We start from the raw sequence: 20,627 nt of genomic DNA on the forward strand, positions 1-20,627 counted from the left end.
CTCTGAGGGTTGCCGATCACTGCGTAGTTCCAAATCCATGCTAATAAATCCCCCCTTGATTCAAGTAACAAAGAACCATCCCTCGATCATTATTTGAAAGCGCTCGGGAAATTGATCTCTATAGAGATACAGACAAATCCTTTCAGATCATTCAACGAAACTAACTGTTCTACTGATCCAAAATCACCTTTTAACTTAATTAGCTCTACACACCAAATATCCGTCCATGAATTGTGCCTTTTTCTTTTACTTGAACGTGTTCAACATATTTCCGTTAATCCTTGCTTTGTCTGGTGTAACTTTTCCCAATCTTATTATAAAGTGCTCTGGTACTCCCCATCTCTTTCACACTACACACAACTGCAAATAAAAGAATACATTAATTTCCAGACTTCCAGATGAAGGTTTAGGCCCCACACCTAATTGAAATGTGAGTGGGAATCAGAAACGCATGCAGAAACGCCTGTTAGGAGTGGGCCTCCTTCAGTTCCATATAATGGTCAGGCGGCATGTGAGAGGTGTTCTTACCAGGACAGCCCAGGCACACTCACCGTTAAGAAATTGGAAAGAAGACTATGAAGGCTGAGGTTCAGCACTAGCATCCTTCCCAAGGAAAAACTATTTATGTGGCTCCGCTTGCAGAAAAAGAGGTCTGGAGTCTGAGGCTGAGTTGCACTGATGCACCTGGGTGATGAGGTGTACCCTTAACATATGCCTAAATAAAACAAAGCATTATGGATTGTGAGGTAAAAATGTGTTATACACTGCTCATTGCGTCAATAAGTAGGTGTTGTGCATTTGCCAGTTTCCTCATCATTGAGTTTGCTGATATGTGAGATTGCAGTGACATTCACTGGTGGTTTTATCCCAAAGTATTCCACTTTAGGGTTTGTAATAAATTTTTATGTTTGCACAATGAAAACTACTTTTTGAAGGTGTCACGTGCTGTTAAAATGTATTCATGTGCTTGCTTTCTTATTTATTTATGGCTGGATTGATATAGATTACATTATCTGCCCACTACTAGTTAAGTTGACAGCCAGTCTTGTAAGGTTTTGAGGATTGGCCACTTGAGGTTTTCTTTAGATGTTTCAAGGAATGTTCACTGGGGAATGTTTTCTTCATATTCTACATATAAGAACTGTCATTATGTATTACACTAATCGACCAGAACCCGTTCAGCTGCATGCTAAATGCAAGTTGTGTTTTACTACCTACAAAATGAGCAACCTATATTGAAATAAAACCAGCAGAATGGATAGCGCTTTGCATGCATTTAAACCTGTTAGACACTTGCTAATTAAGAAGGCAAGGCTCTTCCTGGTCCATATCCTACATATTCCACACCTTTTAAAGAGACTGCCTTGCCCTTCATTTAACATTACTGATATTGTCAGATTGGCGCCATGTTCCTCCCTGCATACATCTACAAAACAGTACTTTGCAGATTTTCAAGCTAGGTGGGAGGCTCTAATGGGTCAGACAATTGTAAATACTATTTCAATTCTATTCTTCTAGAAAACACAAATCAACACTTTTGGGGAAGTATGTTTTTAGTCTATACATTGCATGTGGATCTACAAGTGTTACAAGCAGCAAACGAAAATGCTACTTGGCCTGTAACCATCAGTTTGCAGGTTATTGTGTTGTAAATTCCTTTGTGACACACCCACCTCCATAGACTTTGTAAGATTATTTTAACACATGCATTTTAGTTTCAAATCTTTGTTATTATTTTTATTATGAAATTACATCAGGCGAGCATACCTACCAACAACTCTTCCCATCAAACCAAAATTTCCCTTAGCTCTATCACAATTTCCCCCATAATCCCACATCCGATACAACAACCTCACATCCATCATCTAGCACTTCAACTGAATCACCTATGCACTACCTCCGGCAGACAAGTGTCTATTGCAGTTCAAGAGGCCTAATATTGACAGTCTCACAGAACATGACAATCACCTGTAGTCCTGATTAAGATACTCTTAGCACCACCCATCACAATTTGTGAAATTTACACTCTAAGCAGAGGCCTGATAAACGTCTTTCTCATGCCTAAGCAGGGCCCGCACATAGTGCTCTGTGTGGTCCCTGCCCTAGGGTGCCAATTACACCTGCTTAGCGGCCAGTAGTAGGTGAGCTATTGTTTTGCTTCCTATAGAATGCAACAGGTAGGAAGCATAGCTAGGGCAGCCAAACACTATCTCCACTATGCATCTCTGTACTTCTTTCCTGTTGGCCTGATAGGTTAACTTAGACCTGAAGTCTATGGTTAGATGTAAAGTTTATCTTTAGACCTGAAATCTAAGTTTAAACCTAAAGTCTCAGTTGAGACCTGAAATCTAACTTTAGACTTGACGTCTAAGTTTAGACTTCAGGTCTAAAGTCAGACTTTAGGTCTACACTTAGACTTCAGGTCTAAAGGTTCTTGTATATCTAAACGTAGACTTAAGGTTTAAGTTCACCTTTGTGAATCAGGCCCTGTGACTTGCCGAATGACTCCTATTACTTCTGACCAAACCTTGGCCTTTTTTAGGCAGGACAGCATTCTGGTGTATATGCAGCCTCTCCAACACTCACAGCGTCCGTAGTGTGCTGTCCAACAGGGGTATAGTGTCACCATTTATCTTTTTAAGCTCAGTATCTTCAAGAACCTCTCAAAAGGAATCAGTCTCTTACTGTGTGACTGCTGTTACCTCTATTGCAGATTATGACAGTGCTCCTATTCAGGAATGACATATTCTTCTTTGATAACTTGGAAATGTTTAATGTCCCCCTGTAAGGCAGGCCTATACACCGAAACAGCCCTGCTCTAGCCAGGCAGAACTATTTCTCTAGTTACAACAGGTGAAAAATCGGACTTACTGAAGAATAATCTTTATGGTAAGGAGTATGTTGTCAAGCCTTTCTCCACTCACACAAGGTCCCAGACCTGCAAGGGTTTACTCTTGACTGGAGATTTCTTTAGATTCTGGATTTTCCAAGCTTTCTGTACCCATAGAACGTCACCAAATTCTGATTGTGTAGCAAATGGGGGAATCTCTTGCGCCCTGGAAAGTGACCTGTATGCATTCTCTCTCTCATTTTTCACTTTACCAATCCTGCCCACACAAGATTGCTGTATAACCCCTTAAGTCGCTTGATGTCCCTACCTTTAAAGTGGAAAGACATTTAGACTATCTTAAGCTGGATCACAAATTTGGGGCCACTGTGTAGCCCACAAAAGGCAGTGTGAGGTGTCACCAAAATCGCAAGCATACCTGAACCACCCTAAGGCTACGTTTACTGCTCTGCATCTTTGCAAAGTGTTAGCTGTATCCCTAGATAAGTCATCTTAGAGTGTTATGATTGAAAGTGGGTGATGTCCTGCAGCCTATGCAACAATCTTGGTACTCTCGCAATACTAAAATATCCATCAGATTTATGCACAATGATGTCAGAGCCTGCCACCCTTAAGAAACTATTGAGCTCCAACATCAATTCCATCTGTGTCTTTTCACAGTCCTCTTCTCCCACCTTAAACATATTCTGTCTCAGTTGTATTTGTTTTATTAGAGGGTTATGTCCAATCCGCTGTAAAGGATGTTATATGGAGAGCGCAAAAAGTAGAGGTGAGATTTGGCATCCCTGACAGACATCCCTCTATATAGTCACGTCATCAGAAGAGACTACCATTATTTCTAATTCTTTACATTGGTTTCCTGTGGTTTTATATTGTCTACTCTAACCATCAGACTGTCAAGGATTGACTTTGGCCTGTCTGAGGTAAGGGTGACACCATCCAGTTGCCACTTTGCCCCCCGCAGATTTGGAATATGGAGCAACACAGTGCCTGTGAGCAGGAATCCCAGTTAAGAGTTAAAAAACACAACCATTGGCAAAGCTAGTAGGTGTCGCCTTTGCAAGAGTGTGACTGCTGTTTCAGTGTGGCTAAAAGTTAGTGGTGTGGAGGGGAAGAGGAGAGTGTCTTAGAGTGGAATGGCATAGAGTGTTGTGTATTGGAGTAGCATAGAGGAGAGTTGCGAAGAATGGCATGAACCTACAAGGGGCAGAAAATCTGAATGAGACTGAAGTGGCATGGCTGTTGATGGATTAAGAAACTTTGGTGGTGCAAAGGTTTAACAGCTGAAGGAAGACACCTAAGACATAGGAAATCAGGAACTATAAAAAGAACTTTCTCAGCTACTGGACCGCAACTACTTTATGACACAGGATGTGTTCTCCTTAAGTATGGCTGTAAAGGAAACTCAAAGTTTTATTCAGCCATCTAGTAGCAAAGTCCAGAATTGTCTCCTTTTGTAACGTTCTATGAATTTGTGGAGTGCGCTTATCACCTGAGGAGTATCCAGACTCTCAAGTCCTTTCTGTCAGTCTTTTTCAATCAATCAATCAATCAGTCAAGGATTTATAGAGTGCACTAATCACCCATTAGGGTCTCAAGGCGCTGGGGGGGGGAGCTACTGGTCATAAAGCCATGTCTTGAGGCATTTCCTGAATGTCAAGAGCTCTTGGGTCTGGCGAAGGTGGAGCGGTAGGGAGTCCCAGGTCTTGGCGACTAGGTGAGAGAAGTATATTCCTCGCGGTGGTGCGGCGGATGTGGGGGATGGAGGCGAGGGCGAGGCTGGAGGAGCGAAGATTGCGGGTGGGGGTGTGGAAGGTGAGTCTGTCGTTGAGGTAGGGTGGGCCTGTGTCGTGGAGGGCCTTGTGTGTGTGGATGAGGAGTTTGAAGGTGATCCTCTTTGATCCTGGTAGCCAGTGAAGGTCTCTTAGGTGGGGGGAAATGTGGTCGCGGAGTGGGATGTCCAGAATGAGGCAGGCGGATGCGTTCTGGATTCTTTGCAGCTTTGTTAGGAGTTTGGTTGTTATTCCTGCATATAGGGTGTTTCTGTAGTCCAGTCGGCTGCTGACCAGGGCGTGGGTGACAGTTTTCCTGGTTTAGATGGGAATCCACTTGAACATTTTGTGGAGCATGCAGAGAGTGTTGTAGCAGGAAGAGGAGATGGCATTGACCTGCTGAGTCATGCTGAGTGTGGAGTCCAAGATGAAGCCTAGGTTGCGTGCGTGGGTGGTGGGTGAGGGTGGGGTTCCTAGGGAGGTGGGCCACCAGGAGTCATTTCAAGTTGAGGGGTTGGTGCCAAAGATGAGGATTTCTGTCTTGTCTGTGTTTAACTTGAGGTGGCTTGATTCCATCCAGCTGGCGATGGCGTGATGTGTTTTTATGTGAGTGTTGACAAGTTGTTGACCATTTGGTGCTATGTCTGTTCTTGAATGATGTCAGATGTACGGCTCAGAAACCGTTGCAAGCGGTGGCCATGTTCAGATTTATTTTTTCCACCGTTGCATCTGGAAGCATAGCCAACGTCTCCAGAGTCGAAGAAGGAACGAGACAAAAGTTTTTTGTCCAAAAAGGGTATTGTGACCAGATTACCCACGGACATCGAAGGGGAGCACACAGACATTGTTAGTAACTGAATAACATTGAGATATTTCTAGAACAGTGACATCGGCCATAAGAGTCTGAGAATGGTACTGTTCCTTTGACATCGCTGTGATGGAACCCAGAGTGTTCCGAACCTTTGACTCTCACAGAGTCAGATGACTACAGCCAGAGGTGCCCCAAGAGGACTTGTGTGCGGGAGGACATGAGTGCAGCTGACCCAGCGTGCACCAACAACAGAGCTGATTGGCCAGAGGAACCAGGAAGTATGGAGCGCGAACCTTGGAATCTGTACCCGGTGGAGAGCGGTAGAGAGGGAGTACAGTGACAGCCGAGAGAGAAGGAGACTGGTGGAGACAGCGAGAACCGGACCACCGGAGCAGGAACGAGTTGGAAGGCCACGTGTGACAACAGCGAACCCCGACTGACCAGGAGAGGAGAAGGACGTGATATCCAGCCACCCCAGTTTTCAGGTAGAGGGGGCAACTCAGGAGTGGACGGGTCAGTGCACTTATTGTTTTGTTTTGTTTTCTTCTTGTTCCTGCACGTTTTGACCTAACTGGACCCTCAGGGGTCCTGACACTAGTACAAGGGTGAAGAGCAAACTCAAGTTGGTGCTACGAGAACAACCTAGTAACAAAAGAGAGGCACAATTCACAAGTGGGGAAAAAGGGTGAAATTCAGTACGTGCACAAGCTCCATCACTTCCCTTCCCCCACCTCTCCTTTTTATTTAGCAAAATACAATAATATAAACCCTACAGCTTACCTAGTATTTTGTTCTGCCTCTTCCTGAAGAGAAACTGTTATTTCTTGTCCTTTGCTCACAGATTCACTGTGCCTGGTTAGTTTGGGGGTGGGGCTTGGATGCTCCTTTTACTGTACTCATGGGCTCTGTGTGTGGTGATTTCTTTACTTTTGCAGCCATTTCTACCTGCCAGGGCCGACTTGAGGTACCATTTTGGATCTTGTTGCGCTCTAGTTGCCAGGCATTTGGCAGATGCTGCCTTTGTATATAAGCAGCTCTCAATATACAGAGCAAAGCCATTTCAGGGTGCAATCAGGTGTATGAAATGTCAGATCTCATGATTAATGTCTGCTCCCTCCAGTAGCACGTTCTTCACATTTCTGATCTACTTAATAGCCACAGGCTAGATGTGCTTTTTTATGCCAGCGACCTTGTTAAATGAGTCATTCTCTCTGGATATTGCCTTGGCCATTCCTGAAGGTTATTCTTTGGTCCACTGTAATAGAAATCATAAAAGAGGTGGGGGTGTAGTGATAGCTTTTGAACATTCTGTGGCATGCTCTACATTTGGGCTTCCGGAGCTTCAGGATGCTGAAAGTCTTGGTTTTCGTCTCTTATTGACAGTACATGTTTCCTTCTCTAGGGAGCTGATCTATCACCCCCCTGGCACGGACAGAAATGTTATTAAATCTCTGGAGGAGTCTTTGGGCCCCCCTCTATTGCATTGGGCCACTTTCACTTTGCCGGGCGATTTTGATCTCAACATCGATGACCCGCTGGACCAGTCTATGCATCTGTATTGCTGAATTTGCCCCAGCTGGTTATTTTTACTTACCCATTCAGCAGGACATATCATTGATATAGTGTTTTCCAAATTCCTGTGGACAAGTCCTCATGAGCCCATTCCTTGATCTGACCACATTCTGATTCTACTCAAATGGAAGATGGGCAAACCTAATCAGCAGGATAGGCTCATTGACAATACTGTCTTTCGGGACTGGAAGAAAGTGAAAGCTACTGACTGGGTGGAATTTTTAGCTAATATCTATCCTTTCTTAACTAATGATGTTGACCAAGATGTTGGGATCGTCACCTCCTGGCTGGTGGATACAGCATATTTGTTTGCGCCTCTGCAGAGAGAGAGAAATGGTAGGTTGTCTGCTCCCTGGTTCTCCACATCCCTGGCTGCTGAACGGAAAATTTGCAAAAAACCTGAAAAAAATTGGCACTGGGATTATTTCCTCACTAGTAAATTGAATTATAGATTTATTTCTACAGCATACCATGCTTCTGTTAAACAGGCCCAAACTAACTTTTTTGAGAACAAAATTAACTCTGCCACACAAACTTCTTGTTCCATCTTTCATATTGTTATATCCTTTCTCTCCCCCAAATCTTGTCATAGGTTGACCGTACTCTCTTAAGATTTATGCAACATGTAGCCTACGCTTTTTTCAAACCAAACTTGCTGATATTCACAAGTCCCTTCCCAAGTTACAGGAGTGCCGCTCCCCTGTTCGACCTGTTAGACCAATAGCAATTGCAGGTTTGATCAGTTAAGACCTGTAGCTCTCAAGCAATTGACGGTGGCCATTTTAAAGTGTAAATCGGGCTATCCTCTGAATGTCTGGCATCCTGCTTTGTTGGCTGCAGCAGCAGATGCCATCAAGCCAGTACAATTTTTCTAAAAAAAACCTTTATTTTTCAGTTTTAGAAAATACAGTTCAATACAACACAATAGAGCAGTCAGTGCAGTATACTGTGGAAGATATGGCTGGTTATACATAAGACGGTATTCCCTTGAGCATGTAATATGCATTTCTGTATTGGCACTCTGTAGCATGTCCCTGTTCTCTGATTCTGCAAGCGTAGCGTCCTTCCACATTGAAGACTATACATTGAAAACTAGGTCCCACCCCACCCTAAATGCGACTTCTCGCTCTCATTCCTGTCCTTGTTGTTGCTGTCGTCTGTTTCTGTGTCTGCACAGAAATCCAGCAGTGTGTCACAGAGGTCCTGCCAGACCTGGAGGTAGTTCTCTACTTTCTCATTGCTCCTACTCATCATCATGTGTATCTCCTCTGCCACTCCTGTACGTCCCTATTCCACTGTCTGAGTTCAAGCACACGCTGGCCCATCCAGGTGATGGGGACTCTATATAGGGTAACAGCTGTGATTAATACAGTTTTTAACCTCACTTTCATCTGTGTTTATTCCTGCTGCTTGAAAACTTGCCAGAGTGATTCTTCTCTTCAAGAAACCTTTTCTTTACCCTAACGTTTTTTGGATATTATAGACCTATTTCTTTGTTTCCAGCATTTGCTAAAATGTTAGAAAAAATGGTCAATGACCAGCTCTCCGACTATCTGGAGAAACGCAAGCTGCTTCATCCAAGTCAGTCAAGCTTTGGTCCCTGCGACAATACAGAGTTGGTCTTACTGGAAATTTCCGGCCACATCAAGTGATTGTTAGATCAGGGCAAAAATGCAGTTCTCATTCTCCTCAACCTCTGCTCCGCATTCAGTACTGTCCCACAAACCATCCTTTTATGCCTTTGGGCCATACTGGGTGTGGGTGCTACTGCTTGGGACTGGTTCAAGTCCTTTTTGGAATTTAGAGGCCAATCGGTCTGGCTTGCTCCTTTTACCTCTGAGGTCAAAGCAGTCAATTAAGGTGCCCCCAAGGCTCATTGTTGAATCCTATCTTTTTTTAATGTTTTATGTCTCCCCTGGCATTGGTAGTAGAGCCTTTTGGCTATAAAATCACCTTGTGTGCTGAAGATACTCAACTGCCCTTTGCCTTTGAGGGACCCTTTGCCTCGATTGAATCGCCCTTCAAGGATTGCACATTCTTTAAATGGATGCAGGGCAGTCAACTTAACTGTCATACCGACAAGTCAGAAATGTGGATCACATTCTTCAAACTGGTGGGAAGATATTTAGCCCACTGCCATGTCAGGCCCTCCTTCTCTGGTGGTAAAAAAATAAAATGAGGGGTCAGGCTGGACAGCTGCCTGTCAGTGCAATAGCAAATTTCTATGGTAGTTGGTCAGAACTTAGTAATGCTCCATACATAGAAGAAATGTTTTTTCCTCCAACATTTGTAGAAGAACCATGATCCATGCGTTGATTACTTTGCACTTGGATTACGTCAATGCTCCGTATTTGGGAGTATTGGAAGCACGGCTTAATCGCTTTCAGGTGGTCCAAATCCTGCTTCCAGGCTTATTCTGCTCCTGCCCAGGGGTTCTTCAGGTTGGCCTGTTCTGAAACCCCTACAATGGTTGCCAGTCAGGAAACAGATTTTATTAAAGCCCTTCTTTTCTTGTCCACAGGGCCATGTTTCTTGCCAGCCCATGATACCCAGCAAGGAGATTTGAGCCTTACCATCCTTCCAGAGTTCTGCATTCAGAGTCCTTGTACTGTTGGTTGTCATGCACGCGAGTAAGGGTCATAAGGCTTTTTCTTTTCTTGCCACCAAAGACTGGAACAAGCTTCCCTGTGAGCTGTGTAAGATTCCGCTCAAGACCTGCTTCAGAAAGAAATTAAAAACTTGGCTCTTCTACTCTGGGCTGTAAGGCTTTGTGTTTAGCTATGTATCATTTCTCTTTCCCCTGCGCGGGAGACTCTTTGAGTAGCTATGCGCTGTATAAATCTCATTCATCAATATCCATCAAGGGGTATGGAACACACTCCGTTTATATTTAGTCCCAACTACCGCATATTTGCGCAGAAGGACAACCACAGCAGGTGCAGTCTGCCTCCCAGAAGATCTCCAGTATGAAGAGTGGACTGCATGCACCGAGTTGCAGCAGAAGATCCTCAAGGTAAGAGAGAAACAAAGGTTGGCACTCTATGCCATGACACAGTCTCAGCGCAAACAAAAGCTGCACAAGGACGTAGGGTTGGTGAATAGTGATGAAACTCATGAGGACATCGAGGTGGAGCATGGGAAAGGCTCTGGGGCTGAAAAAATCTTCAAGGCTAAGAAAGAAACAACACCAAAATATCACAAAAGGATGCAGACTCCCAGAAATGCTTAGTAACATGCCAAAGACGCACCAGAGCGGATCAAGAATTTTCATACTAAAAGCACATGAGATCATCTAAAAACATCAGTCCTTGGAGGCTGGCAGAAGCCACAAGAGCCCCACAAGTCCAAGCATAGAGAGACCAGAGCAGGCATGTCCTCAGAATTGGCCTCAACACTGGAAAGTTGATCAAGAGCAAAGGAGGGAGATGGCGGAAGAGCCCAATGAAAGGGAGGCTTCGGCACCTTAAAGAAAGTCTCAGATAATCGATGTTCAATAAAAAGTTCTTAATATCAAAAGAAAGCGATGCCCTAAGTCCAAAATGAAGGCACTAATGGAAAAAAGGAGTTGGACATATCTTTGAAGTCTTAATGAATCCCTCTGAAGCCTTCAAAGGAAAACATCAGTGAGCATGGCTTTACTGAGTTAGAACCTCCTGCTACACCAGAACTGCAGGAGGAGGTAGGGGAGAAATTCTTGGGAGTACGAAGAAGAGGAGACCGAGGGAGGCTTAGTGGAGCAAGAACTTTCCCCAGGAGGATAACCAACAGAAGACTGACAGGAACTCTATGCTGACTCACTTGAAGTTGGGAGTCAACACATACCCATCTAAAATTTAACCTTAAACAATATTGAAGCCTATAATAATCTAATAAAAAGGGCACAGACATTTATGGCATCCAACTCATAGAGAAACAGACTAAGTCATGCTTCCTGCTGGAAACATTCTTACCAGGTGTGAGAAAGTAGCCTCTTTCTAGCCTTGTTACCCCCACTTTTGGCCTGTTTGTGAGTGTATGTCAGGGTGTTTTCACTGTCTCACTGGGATCCTGCTAGCCAGGGCCCAGTGCTCATAGTGAAAACCCTATGTTTTCAGTATGTTTGTTATGTGTCACTGGGACCCTGCTAGCCAGGACCCCAGTGCTCATAAGTTTGTGGCCTATATGTATGTGTTCCCTGTGTGATGCCTAACTGTCTCACTGAGGCTCTGCTAACCAGAACCTCACTGGTTATGCTCTCTCTTTACAAATTGTCACTAACAGGCTAGTGACCAATTTCACCAATTCACATTGGCATACTGGAACACCCTTATAATTCCCTAGTATATGGTACTGAGGTACCCAAGGTATTGGGGTTCCAGGAGATCCCTATGGGCTGCAGCATTTCTTTTGCCACCCATAGGGAGCTCTGACAATTCTTACACAGGCCTGCCACTGCAGCCTGAGTGAAATAACGTCCACGTTATTTCACAGCCATTTACCACTGCACTTAAGTAACTTATAAGTCACCTATATGTCTAACCTTTACCTGGTAAAGGTTGGGTGCTAAGTTACTTAGTGTGTGGGCATCCTGGCACTAGCCAAGGTGCCCCCACATCGTTCAGGGCAAATTCCCCGGACTTTGTGAGTGCGGGGACACCATTAAATACAGGAGGTCGTGCACTGCAGGTTAGAGTGCAGAGAACCCAGGCTTGGCTGTGCACAAAGGAAATCCTGGAAGAGTGCACAGGAGCCGGAGTAGCTGCAAAACACGCAGTTCCCAGCAATGCAGTCTAGCGTGGGGAGGCAAGGACTTACCTCCACCAAACTTGGACTGAAGAGTCACTGGACTGTGGGAGTCACTTGGACAGAGTTGCTGAGTTTAAGGGACCTCGCTTGTCGTGCTGAGAGGAGACCCAGAGGACCGGTGATGCAGTTCTTTGGTGCCTGCGGTTGCAGGGGGAAGATTCCGTCGACCCACAGGAGATTTCTTTGGAGCTTCTAGTGCAGAGAGGAGGCAGACTACCCCCACAGCATGCACCACCAGGAAAACAGTCAATAAGGCGGCAGGATCAGCGTTACAAGGTCGCAGTAGTCGTCTTTGCTACTTTGTTGCAGTTTTGCAGGCTTCCAGCGCGGTCAGCAGTCGATTCCTTGGCAGAAGGTGAAGAGAGAGATGCAGAGGAACTCTGATGAGCTCTTGCATTCGTTATCTAAGGAATTCCCCAAAGCAGAGACCCTAAATAGCCAGCAAAGGAGGTTTGGCTACCTAGGAGAGAGGATAGCCTAGCAACACCTGAAGGAGCCTATCAGAAGGAGTCTCTGACGTCACCTGCTGGCACTGGCCACTCAGAGCAGTCCAGTGTGCCAGCAGCACCTCTGTTTCCAAGATGGCAGAGGTCTGGAGCACACTGGAGGAACTCTGGGCACCTCCCAGGGGAGGTGGAGGTCAGGGGAGTGGTCACTCCCCTTTCCTTTGTCCAGTTTCGCGCCAGAGCAGGGCGTGGGGATCCCTGAACCGGTGTAGACTGGCTTATGCAGAAATGGGCACCATCTGTGCCCATGAAAGCATTTCCAGAGGCTGGGGGAGGCTACTCCTCCCCAGCCCTGACACCTTTTTCCAAAGGGAGAGGGTGTAACACCCTCTCTCTGAGGAAGTCCTTTGTTCTGCCTTCCTGGGCCAAGCCTGGCTGGACCCCAGGAGGGCAGAAACCTGTCTGAGGGGTTGGCAGCAGCAGCAGCTGCAGTGAAACCCCGGGAAAGGTAGTTTGGCAGTACCCGGGTCTGAGCTAGAGACTCAGGGGATCATGGAATTGTCTCCCCAATGCCAGAATGGCATTGGGGTGATAATTCCATGATCTTAGACATGTTACATGGCCATGTTCGGAGTTACCATTGTGACGCCATACATATGTCTTGACATATGTATAATGCACGCGTGTAATGGTGTCCCTGCACTCACAAAGTCTGGGGAATTTGCTCTGGACAATGTGGAAGCACCTTGGCTAGTGCCAGGGTGCCCACACACTAAGTGACTTAGCACCCAACCTTTACCAGGTAAAGGTTAGACATATAGGTGACTTATAAGTTACTTAAGTGCAGTGGTAAATGGCTGTGAAATAACGTGGACGTTATTTCACTCAGGCTGCAAGGGCAGGCCTGTGTAAGAATTGTCAGAGCTCCCTATGGGGGGCAAAAGAAATGCTGCAGCCCATAGGGATCTCCTGGAACCCCAATACCCTAGGTACCTCAGTACCATATACTAGGGAATTATAAGGGTGTTCCAGTATGCCAATGTAAATGGGTGAAATTGGTCACTAGCCTGTTAGTGACAATTTGGAAAGAAAATGAGAGAGCATAACCACTGAGGTTCTGGATAGCAGAGCCTCAGTGAGACAGTTAGTCATAACATAGGTAACACATACAGGGCTCACTTATGAGCACTGGGGCCCTGGCTGGCAGGGTCCCAGTGATACATACAACTAAAACAACATACAGTGAAATATGGGGGTAACATGCCAGGCAAGATGGTACTTTCCTACATTAATGCAGTATGGTTACTGCATTGTATGGCTAAACAAGCCTTTAACAATCAGACTTGAGAAAAACCTTGCAGCAAAGAAGAGCTGCCCTGGCTGTAGCAAGAGGTCAAGTATCTCTTAATGAAGAAGACAACAAAACAGGTAACATCAAAGGAAAAGAACGAAGTATCCTACTATTTTTGTTCCCTGTGCCAAAACTGGGCAAGAAATCCAGACCAATATTCGATCCAAAGGCAATGAAGAAGTTTATAAATACACAGACATTCAAACTGACAACACTGCATGTGGTCACCCCATGCTGTGAAAAAGGGGACTGTATGGCAACTGTAGACCTAGAGAATGCCTAGCTGCCATACCAATGAACAGCGGTCACAGAAAGTTCTTGTGGTTCACCATGGACAAGGTACATTACCACTTTATGAGCCTACCTTTTGGAATAAGGAAACCCCCAGGGTTTTCATAATGTGTTTTGCGATAGTAGCGGTAAACCTGCATAAAAGCGGAATACATGTGTACCCATATCTAGGCGATTGGCTGGTAAAGGCTACATTGTTCAGACAATGCAAGGACAGAATAGAAACTGTGATAAGGACACTTCACAATTTGGGATTTTATTTGAACTTTGAAAAACTGTCCCCAATTCCAGAAATGGATGAGATTTTCTATGTGTGAGACTAAATACGGTGGAAGTCAAGGCCTTCCCTGTATCAAAGTCCAGCTGGAACAAGCTCACCTGCAGCAGAGGGGTCAAACTCTGATAGAACAGTGGAGGAAATATTTGCAGTCATGTAACCTTGCTGTCCCCTAAATTCACATGCAAGACAAAAGCAACCTGGAGTTCGTAGGATTTAGTGGTTTTCAAAGATAGTTTACGCAGTGAAATTCAGTGGTAGAGTACAGAGAGCATTCTATTGGGTAGACCGTTCAAACTACTAACTCTGTCTGTAACCATTACAACAGATGCATCCCACATGCACTGGAGATCCTGTATGGTGAAACTCAACACTACGGGTATATAGAGCCCTGAGGAGGTCAACGAACACAAAAATGTCTTAGAACTCAAAACTGTCGTCTTAACTCTCAAGCCCTTCCAGACACAGTTGGTGGGAAGGATGGTCTAAATTAAAAAAAACAGAAGGACCACTATATTGTACCTCAGTAAAGGGTGTGTGTATGTGTGTGTGGTGGGGGGAACAAGATCTCATGTGTTGTCCAAACTATCACAGGACATATGGGAGTGGGCCATCCAAAGAAGAATAAGGCTAGTGGCTGTACACCTACCTGGGTTATGAATCACAGAGGCCTACAAGCTAAGTAGATGACAAAAGATTCATATAAATAAGCTAAAACAACAACTAGTGTGAAAAGTCTTTTGGTTGTGAGGCGCATTGCCCTATTTGCAACTCAGAAGAGGGTGAAATGCCTAAGCTTAGGATCCTGGTGGTCATTGAAATGTACCTACTCTTTTCCCCCGATGCATTAATACCATTGGTGATACAGAAATGCAAGATGCAAGCAAAGATGGCTTTAACGTTCATCACTCCTCAATGGACCAGACAACCATGGTTTTCAGTCTCAGTGGAAACAGCACAGTACCAAAGCATAAGATTGTCAGCACACCAAGACCTGCTGGTGTTACAAAGGTGTAGAGTATACTATCTGGAGCCAGCCATCCTGAGCCTAGTTGCAATGGTTCCTGATGGTGTGGAGTTTGGGCATTTATGTCTACCAGCTAGAGCCATGGAAATACTAAAAGAAATTAGAAGGCCAGCTACAAGCAAAGGCTCTGCACAGAGAAGTGGCACATATTCCTTCACTGGTGTAACAAGAAAAGTCTTAATAAGTCTGGACACAGGACATTTCAAGTCATGTTCCTCATACACCTACTAGATGAGAAGCTTTCCTAAGCTTCACTAAAGTTACACTTGCCAACCATGGTAATGTACATAAGGGGAGTAATAGGGAGAAGCATCTTCACCAAACCAGTCCTAAAATGATTTCTGGACGGAGCAAAGAGAAAAAAGCTTTCAAGACCACCTTTAATACTCATGTGGAACCTTAACTTGATGTTGACCTGACTCTTTAAACAGCCCTTTAAACCAATGCACAACACAAAACTCAGACATCTGGACCTTATAACAGCCTTCTTGAATGGCATTATGCTACTACAGAGAGTTAGTGAACTGCAGCCACAGGCAACACAGAATCTATACATATACATAAATACAGGGATGTAATGAGAACAAACCTACAACTTATCCCCAAAGTGGCATGATACTTCCATATAAATCAAGCCGGTGTTCTTCCAACAGCCTAAAACAGAGACATGCTTGCGTACAGTGGAGATTAGAAGGGTAGTTATGTGTAGTGGATTCTGGTTTTATGGTATCTATTTTTTTTTTTTACATTTCCATCTGTATTTATCCATATTGATTTTTTGGACATCTTATCAGTATTCATCTATATTTATTTTGTGTTCTGTGAATAAATGAAGTTGTAAATTGGTATATTTCCACATTTATTTTACTAATAAACATGTGTGCATACTTTGATACCTGTTGTGTTTTAACAAATTAAGCAGCCAAATCTAACATAACAATACATTTACCACAGGTAAATTCTAGCATTTTACCACAAATGGATACTGACATGTTGTTATGTAAGGACATCTCATCTTGTTTTTAACTCCCCAAGCCAGTTATCTGCCCAGCGGTTGGCTTGGAACTGATGAAAATAGTCTGGAAAGTCACTTAAAAGAAGACAAAATATTCTGTATTTTTCCATTTTAAAAAATTAATGCAGTCAGCAATCACTTTGTTTTCAGTCTATATTTATCTGTAAAATAAGTAAATACGGAAAACAGGGAGCCTTATTTTTTTTTATTTTTTTTTTATTGATTTTATGTTTCAGATATGCAATACAAACTGTTCAATTATCAACAACAGGATCACCCAGAGCATTATCCAATATTAAAACCATTTAACAATCGCAACCCCCCCCCTATAAACACGACACGGAAAACTTCCAGTCCTACAGTATCATTTCTTGCTGCACTTGCCATGAGTTTATCATTTGTTAGCTATCTTCTGAGGTGTTCGCTCGTAACCAGTGTGGACCCTATTTTGCTGGGTATAAATTTCCTGGCCGCCTGATGGGGGCTCCATTCAGATTGGTGAGCGCAGATGACTGCCCGGGTGGTGCTATGCCCTGTATGTTGTAGGTAATCTTGCGTTGGAGAACTGGTGAGTTGTAACTACAGAAGGGAGTAGGGGGTGAGGTGTATGCGCTGTTATGCCTGGCCGCCCTGTGGGTTATGCCTCTGTGGTGGGAGAAGCAGAGAGATTTATATCGCGATTATTACAGGTATGTATTCCCTGGCTCATGGGGGCATCTCGTAGTTTTTGGCCTCCAGTTTGATTACCAGAGTTTCCCAGGTGGTGCACCCTGTATGTTGTCGCCCCTCTCGCGCCAGTCTTTTTAGTACCTGGTATTCAGTGCGAGCCCAGCATAGTATTAGAGAATGCCAAGATTTACGATCAGGAGCTTTGGGGGCTTTCCAGTGTATTGCTATCAATCTTTTGTATATTATAGGCTAGATCTACAAACTTGTGCAGGTATCTTTGTTTTTTTGGTCTCTTTCTAAGTCCCAGTAGACAGGACCCGGGATCTGCTGTCAACACAAGCCCCGTTAACTCGGATATCTCCTGTACCACCTCCACCCAGGCAGTTTGTATATTGGGGCAGTCCCATACCATGTGGTAGAAGGGTACTGATGGTGCTTTTCATCTAGGGCATACTGGCTCAGAGTCGGGGAACATTCGCTTTATCCTGGCTGGGGATAAATATGTTTGATGCATGAAATTGAATTGAGTGTACCTAAATCTGGGATTCCTTGACATGCCGCGGGCATGAAACAAGGCTTTTGGCCAGTCCACTTGTGGGATCGGGGCGGGGAGTACAGCGTTCCATCTCTCCCAGGCTTTCTCCGCCTGTGGCTCGGGAGATTTGTTGAGGATTTTGTATAGACTGGATATTATTGTTATTTGGTCATTATATTGAAAGAGATGATGAACCACAGGGGAGACCGCCGGTTCCGAGATACCTGCCCCCCATATTTTTCTAATTTCGTGGCATATAGCGTGGTATGTCAGGAACTGGCCGGGGCTTATCTCAGTGAGGGCCTGGAGAGCCTCGAATGACATTAACTTGCCATCTTCGAAGCAATCTCCCACTGTCTGTACTCCTGCTTCATTCCACGCCCGCGCAGCTCGCATTCCGGCTGCGGTCCCCGCCAATAGGTAGTTCAGTGGTATATGTGGGGAGTAAGGGAGCTTATCCGCTCCTTTTTGCACAAATTTAGCCCAGCACGTGTGCGCAACTGCAAGCAGTGGGTTGACCTGTTCCGTCTTGGGGTGTTTAGATGTCAGCCACCTTATCAGGGGGGGTCCCCTTCAACCGGGACTCCAAGCACGTGGATTCTGCCTGCGCTGGTCTGTGGATCCAGTTCTGGACCCACTGTAGTTGTGCAGCTGCATAATATCGTTCAAAGTTGGGGGCTCCCAGACCGCCAATGTCCACCGGGCGTTGCAGCGTGGTTAGGGCCACCCATGCTCTGCCACCGCCCCAGATGAGCTGCAGCAAAGCTGTGTTTAAGTTGCTAAAGAAGCTTTTGGGAATATTTATCGGTAAGGCCGCGAAGTAGTATAGCAGCCTAGGTAGGATCAACATATTGGCGATCGCCACCTTGCCAGGCGGCAAGAGCGGGAGCTTGTTCCAGAACCGCAGTGAGCCTTTTATGGAGGTCAGCGCCGTCCCCAAATTCCCATCTCTTAGATCTTCTGTGTCGTGGTATATGTTTATCCCAAGATATTTGAATGTTACCGGGCACCACTTTAAGCGCCCTATCTGAGGAGCATCCTGATTATTGGGTGCCCGCTTTGCCAGAGGAAACGCACAGGACTTTTCCCAGTTTACCACGAGGCCTGACAGGTCTCCAAACTCAGCCAATAAGGATATTACTGAGGGAATAACTGCGCGGCCGTTCCTGATGTATATTAAGGCATTATCTGCGTATAGTGAGATCGTGTGATGTAGCCCGTTCCTGATTATTCCCCATTCATGTTCCATGAGACGTATTCTTGCCGCTAGTGGTTCCATTGCTATAGCAAACAATAGCAGGGATAGGGGGCAGCCCTGCCGTGTGCCCCGAGAGATCGAAAAGCTGTCGGAGATCACCCCGCACGTCTTCACCCTCGCGCTTGGGTTGGAATACAATGTCCGGACCCAGCGAATATAATTGGGGCCTATTCCCATGCAAGCCATTGTGGCCAGAAGGAAATCCCACTTGAGCGTATCAAAGGCCTTTTCAATATCCAGTGAGAGCACCATTTCCTCTTCTGCGTCACAGGGAGTGTCCCCCATTATGCTCAGTAGTCTGGGAATATTTAGGAAGGTGTTACGCCTTGGAATAAAGCCATTTTGGTCTGCATGTACCAATGAGTGCATGAGGGGAGCTAATCTGTTAGCTAGTATTTTGCCTAATATTTTACAGTCTGTGTTTAGAAGCGATAGTGGTCTATAGGATTTGACATCTGTGGGGTCCCGGCCCTGTTTGGGGAGTACCGCAATCATAGCTTCCCTTTGGGATGTGGGCAGGCATTCGTTAGTCCACGTTTCTGTGAACACTCTTAGAAGGTGGGGTTTCAGGTAGGATAAGTGGGCTTTATAGTATTCCGACGGGAGGCCGTCCGCCCCAGGTGCTTTATTTCTGGGCAGCTGTGCAAGGGCTAGTTCTATTTCATCCATTGTCATGGGGGTTTCGATTATTTCTCTATCTGTTTGTGATAATTGGGGCAGGAGGGAATCGGCGAGAAAAGCCTCGAGTTGTGTGACGGTGCATGAGGTGCGTTTAGTGTATAAGTTTGAGTAGTATTTTCTAAACGTCTCGTTTATTTCTACTTGTGTGGTAGCCATATCATGCACGCCCACTCGGATTGCACCTATTGGAGATTGCTGTCTATCCTCACGGAGCAGCCATGCTAGCATTCTGCTTGATCTATCCCCTTCCGTTTGCAACCTAGTTAAGTGATAGTTGTAGTCATGGCAGCGGAGTTTGCTGTCTGCGTCATTATATTTTAAGCGCCATTCTTTTAGGACAGTATTGGGGATTTCCCCTAGTGCTACCGCTATTGCCGCTGCCCTGAGCTCCTTCTCTAGTTTGCCAACCTCTGCCTGTAAAGAGCGTCTCACTCCCCACGTGGAGGATATACATACTCCGCGTACTACTACTTTATGGGCGTCCCACTCTGTCGCCCGTGTTGTTGCGGACATAGCATTTATATCCCAGTACTGGCTTATAGATTCTTTCAATGATTCGGCGAATGCTTGGTCCTGTAATGCCTCCGCCTGGAACCGCCAGGTGGGAACCGCCTGACGTGACCTTCCCCAATTCAGTGTTACTCTCAATGGCGCATGATCCGACAGTGTCTTTGCTAAGTATTCCGATTTGCTAACCAATGCCCCTATTTCGCGAGTGCCCCATATTATATCTATTCTGGTGTGGGTGTTATGTGGTGCTGAGTAGAATGAATATTCTCTTTGTTCTGGGTGACCTAGTCGCCATATGTCGTGGAGTCTCATAACGCCTGCCCAATCCTGCAGGGGACCTGTGGGTTTCCTGTTAGCTAGTGAGCTCGGGTAGGCACTAGTTCTATCCAATACTGCAGATGGTGTGCTATTGAAGTCACCGCCCCAGAGGGCCAGGGCCATGGGGTGGGACAGTAATGTTGGAGTGAGGGTGGTGAGAAAACCTGTGGTACCACTGTTTGGGGCGTATATGCCGACCACTGCTATTTGTCTGCCGTCTAGTCTGCCCTCCACTACCACATATCTCCCTCCTTGGTCTATCTTGTGTGTCGATAAGAGGAATGGGACTCCCACCGCTATCCAGACCAACACCCCCCTCGCGAAGGCCGAGTACGGTGTGTCTATCAGCAGGCCTCCCCATTTTGTGCGCAAGTCGCGTAAGTCCCCTTCTAGCAGGTGTGTCTCTTGTAGGATGGCAATATGCACTCCTAGTCGTTTGAGTCGAGCATGTACTCTGGTCC

The 20,627-nt window shown here is 45.4% G+C and overlaps 1 protein-coding gene across 1 annotated transcript in view; it reads left to right on the forward strand.

Annotated features, from left to right (window-relative positions):
* SCYL1 (SCY1 like pseudokinase 1) overlaps positions 1-20,627 on the forward strand; it is a 1,332,837-nt gene that overhangs the window by 532,925 nt on the left and 779,285 nt on the right. The gene's annotated exons all lie outside the window — the stretch shown is intronic.

Source organism: Pleurodeles waltl, chromosome 9 (assembly GCF_031143425.1).
Source record: "Pleurodeles waltl isolate 20211129_DDA chromosome 9, aPleWal1.hap1.20221129, whole genome shotgun sequence".
NCBI lineage: Eukaryota > Metazoa > Chordata > Amphibia > Caudata > Salamandridae > Pleurodeles > Pleurodeles waltl.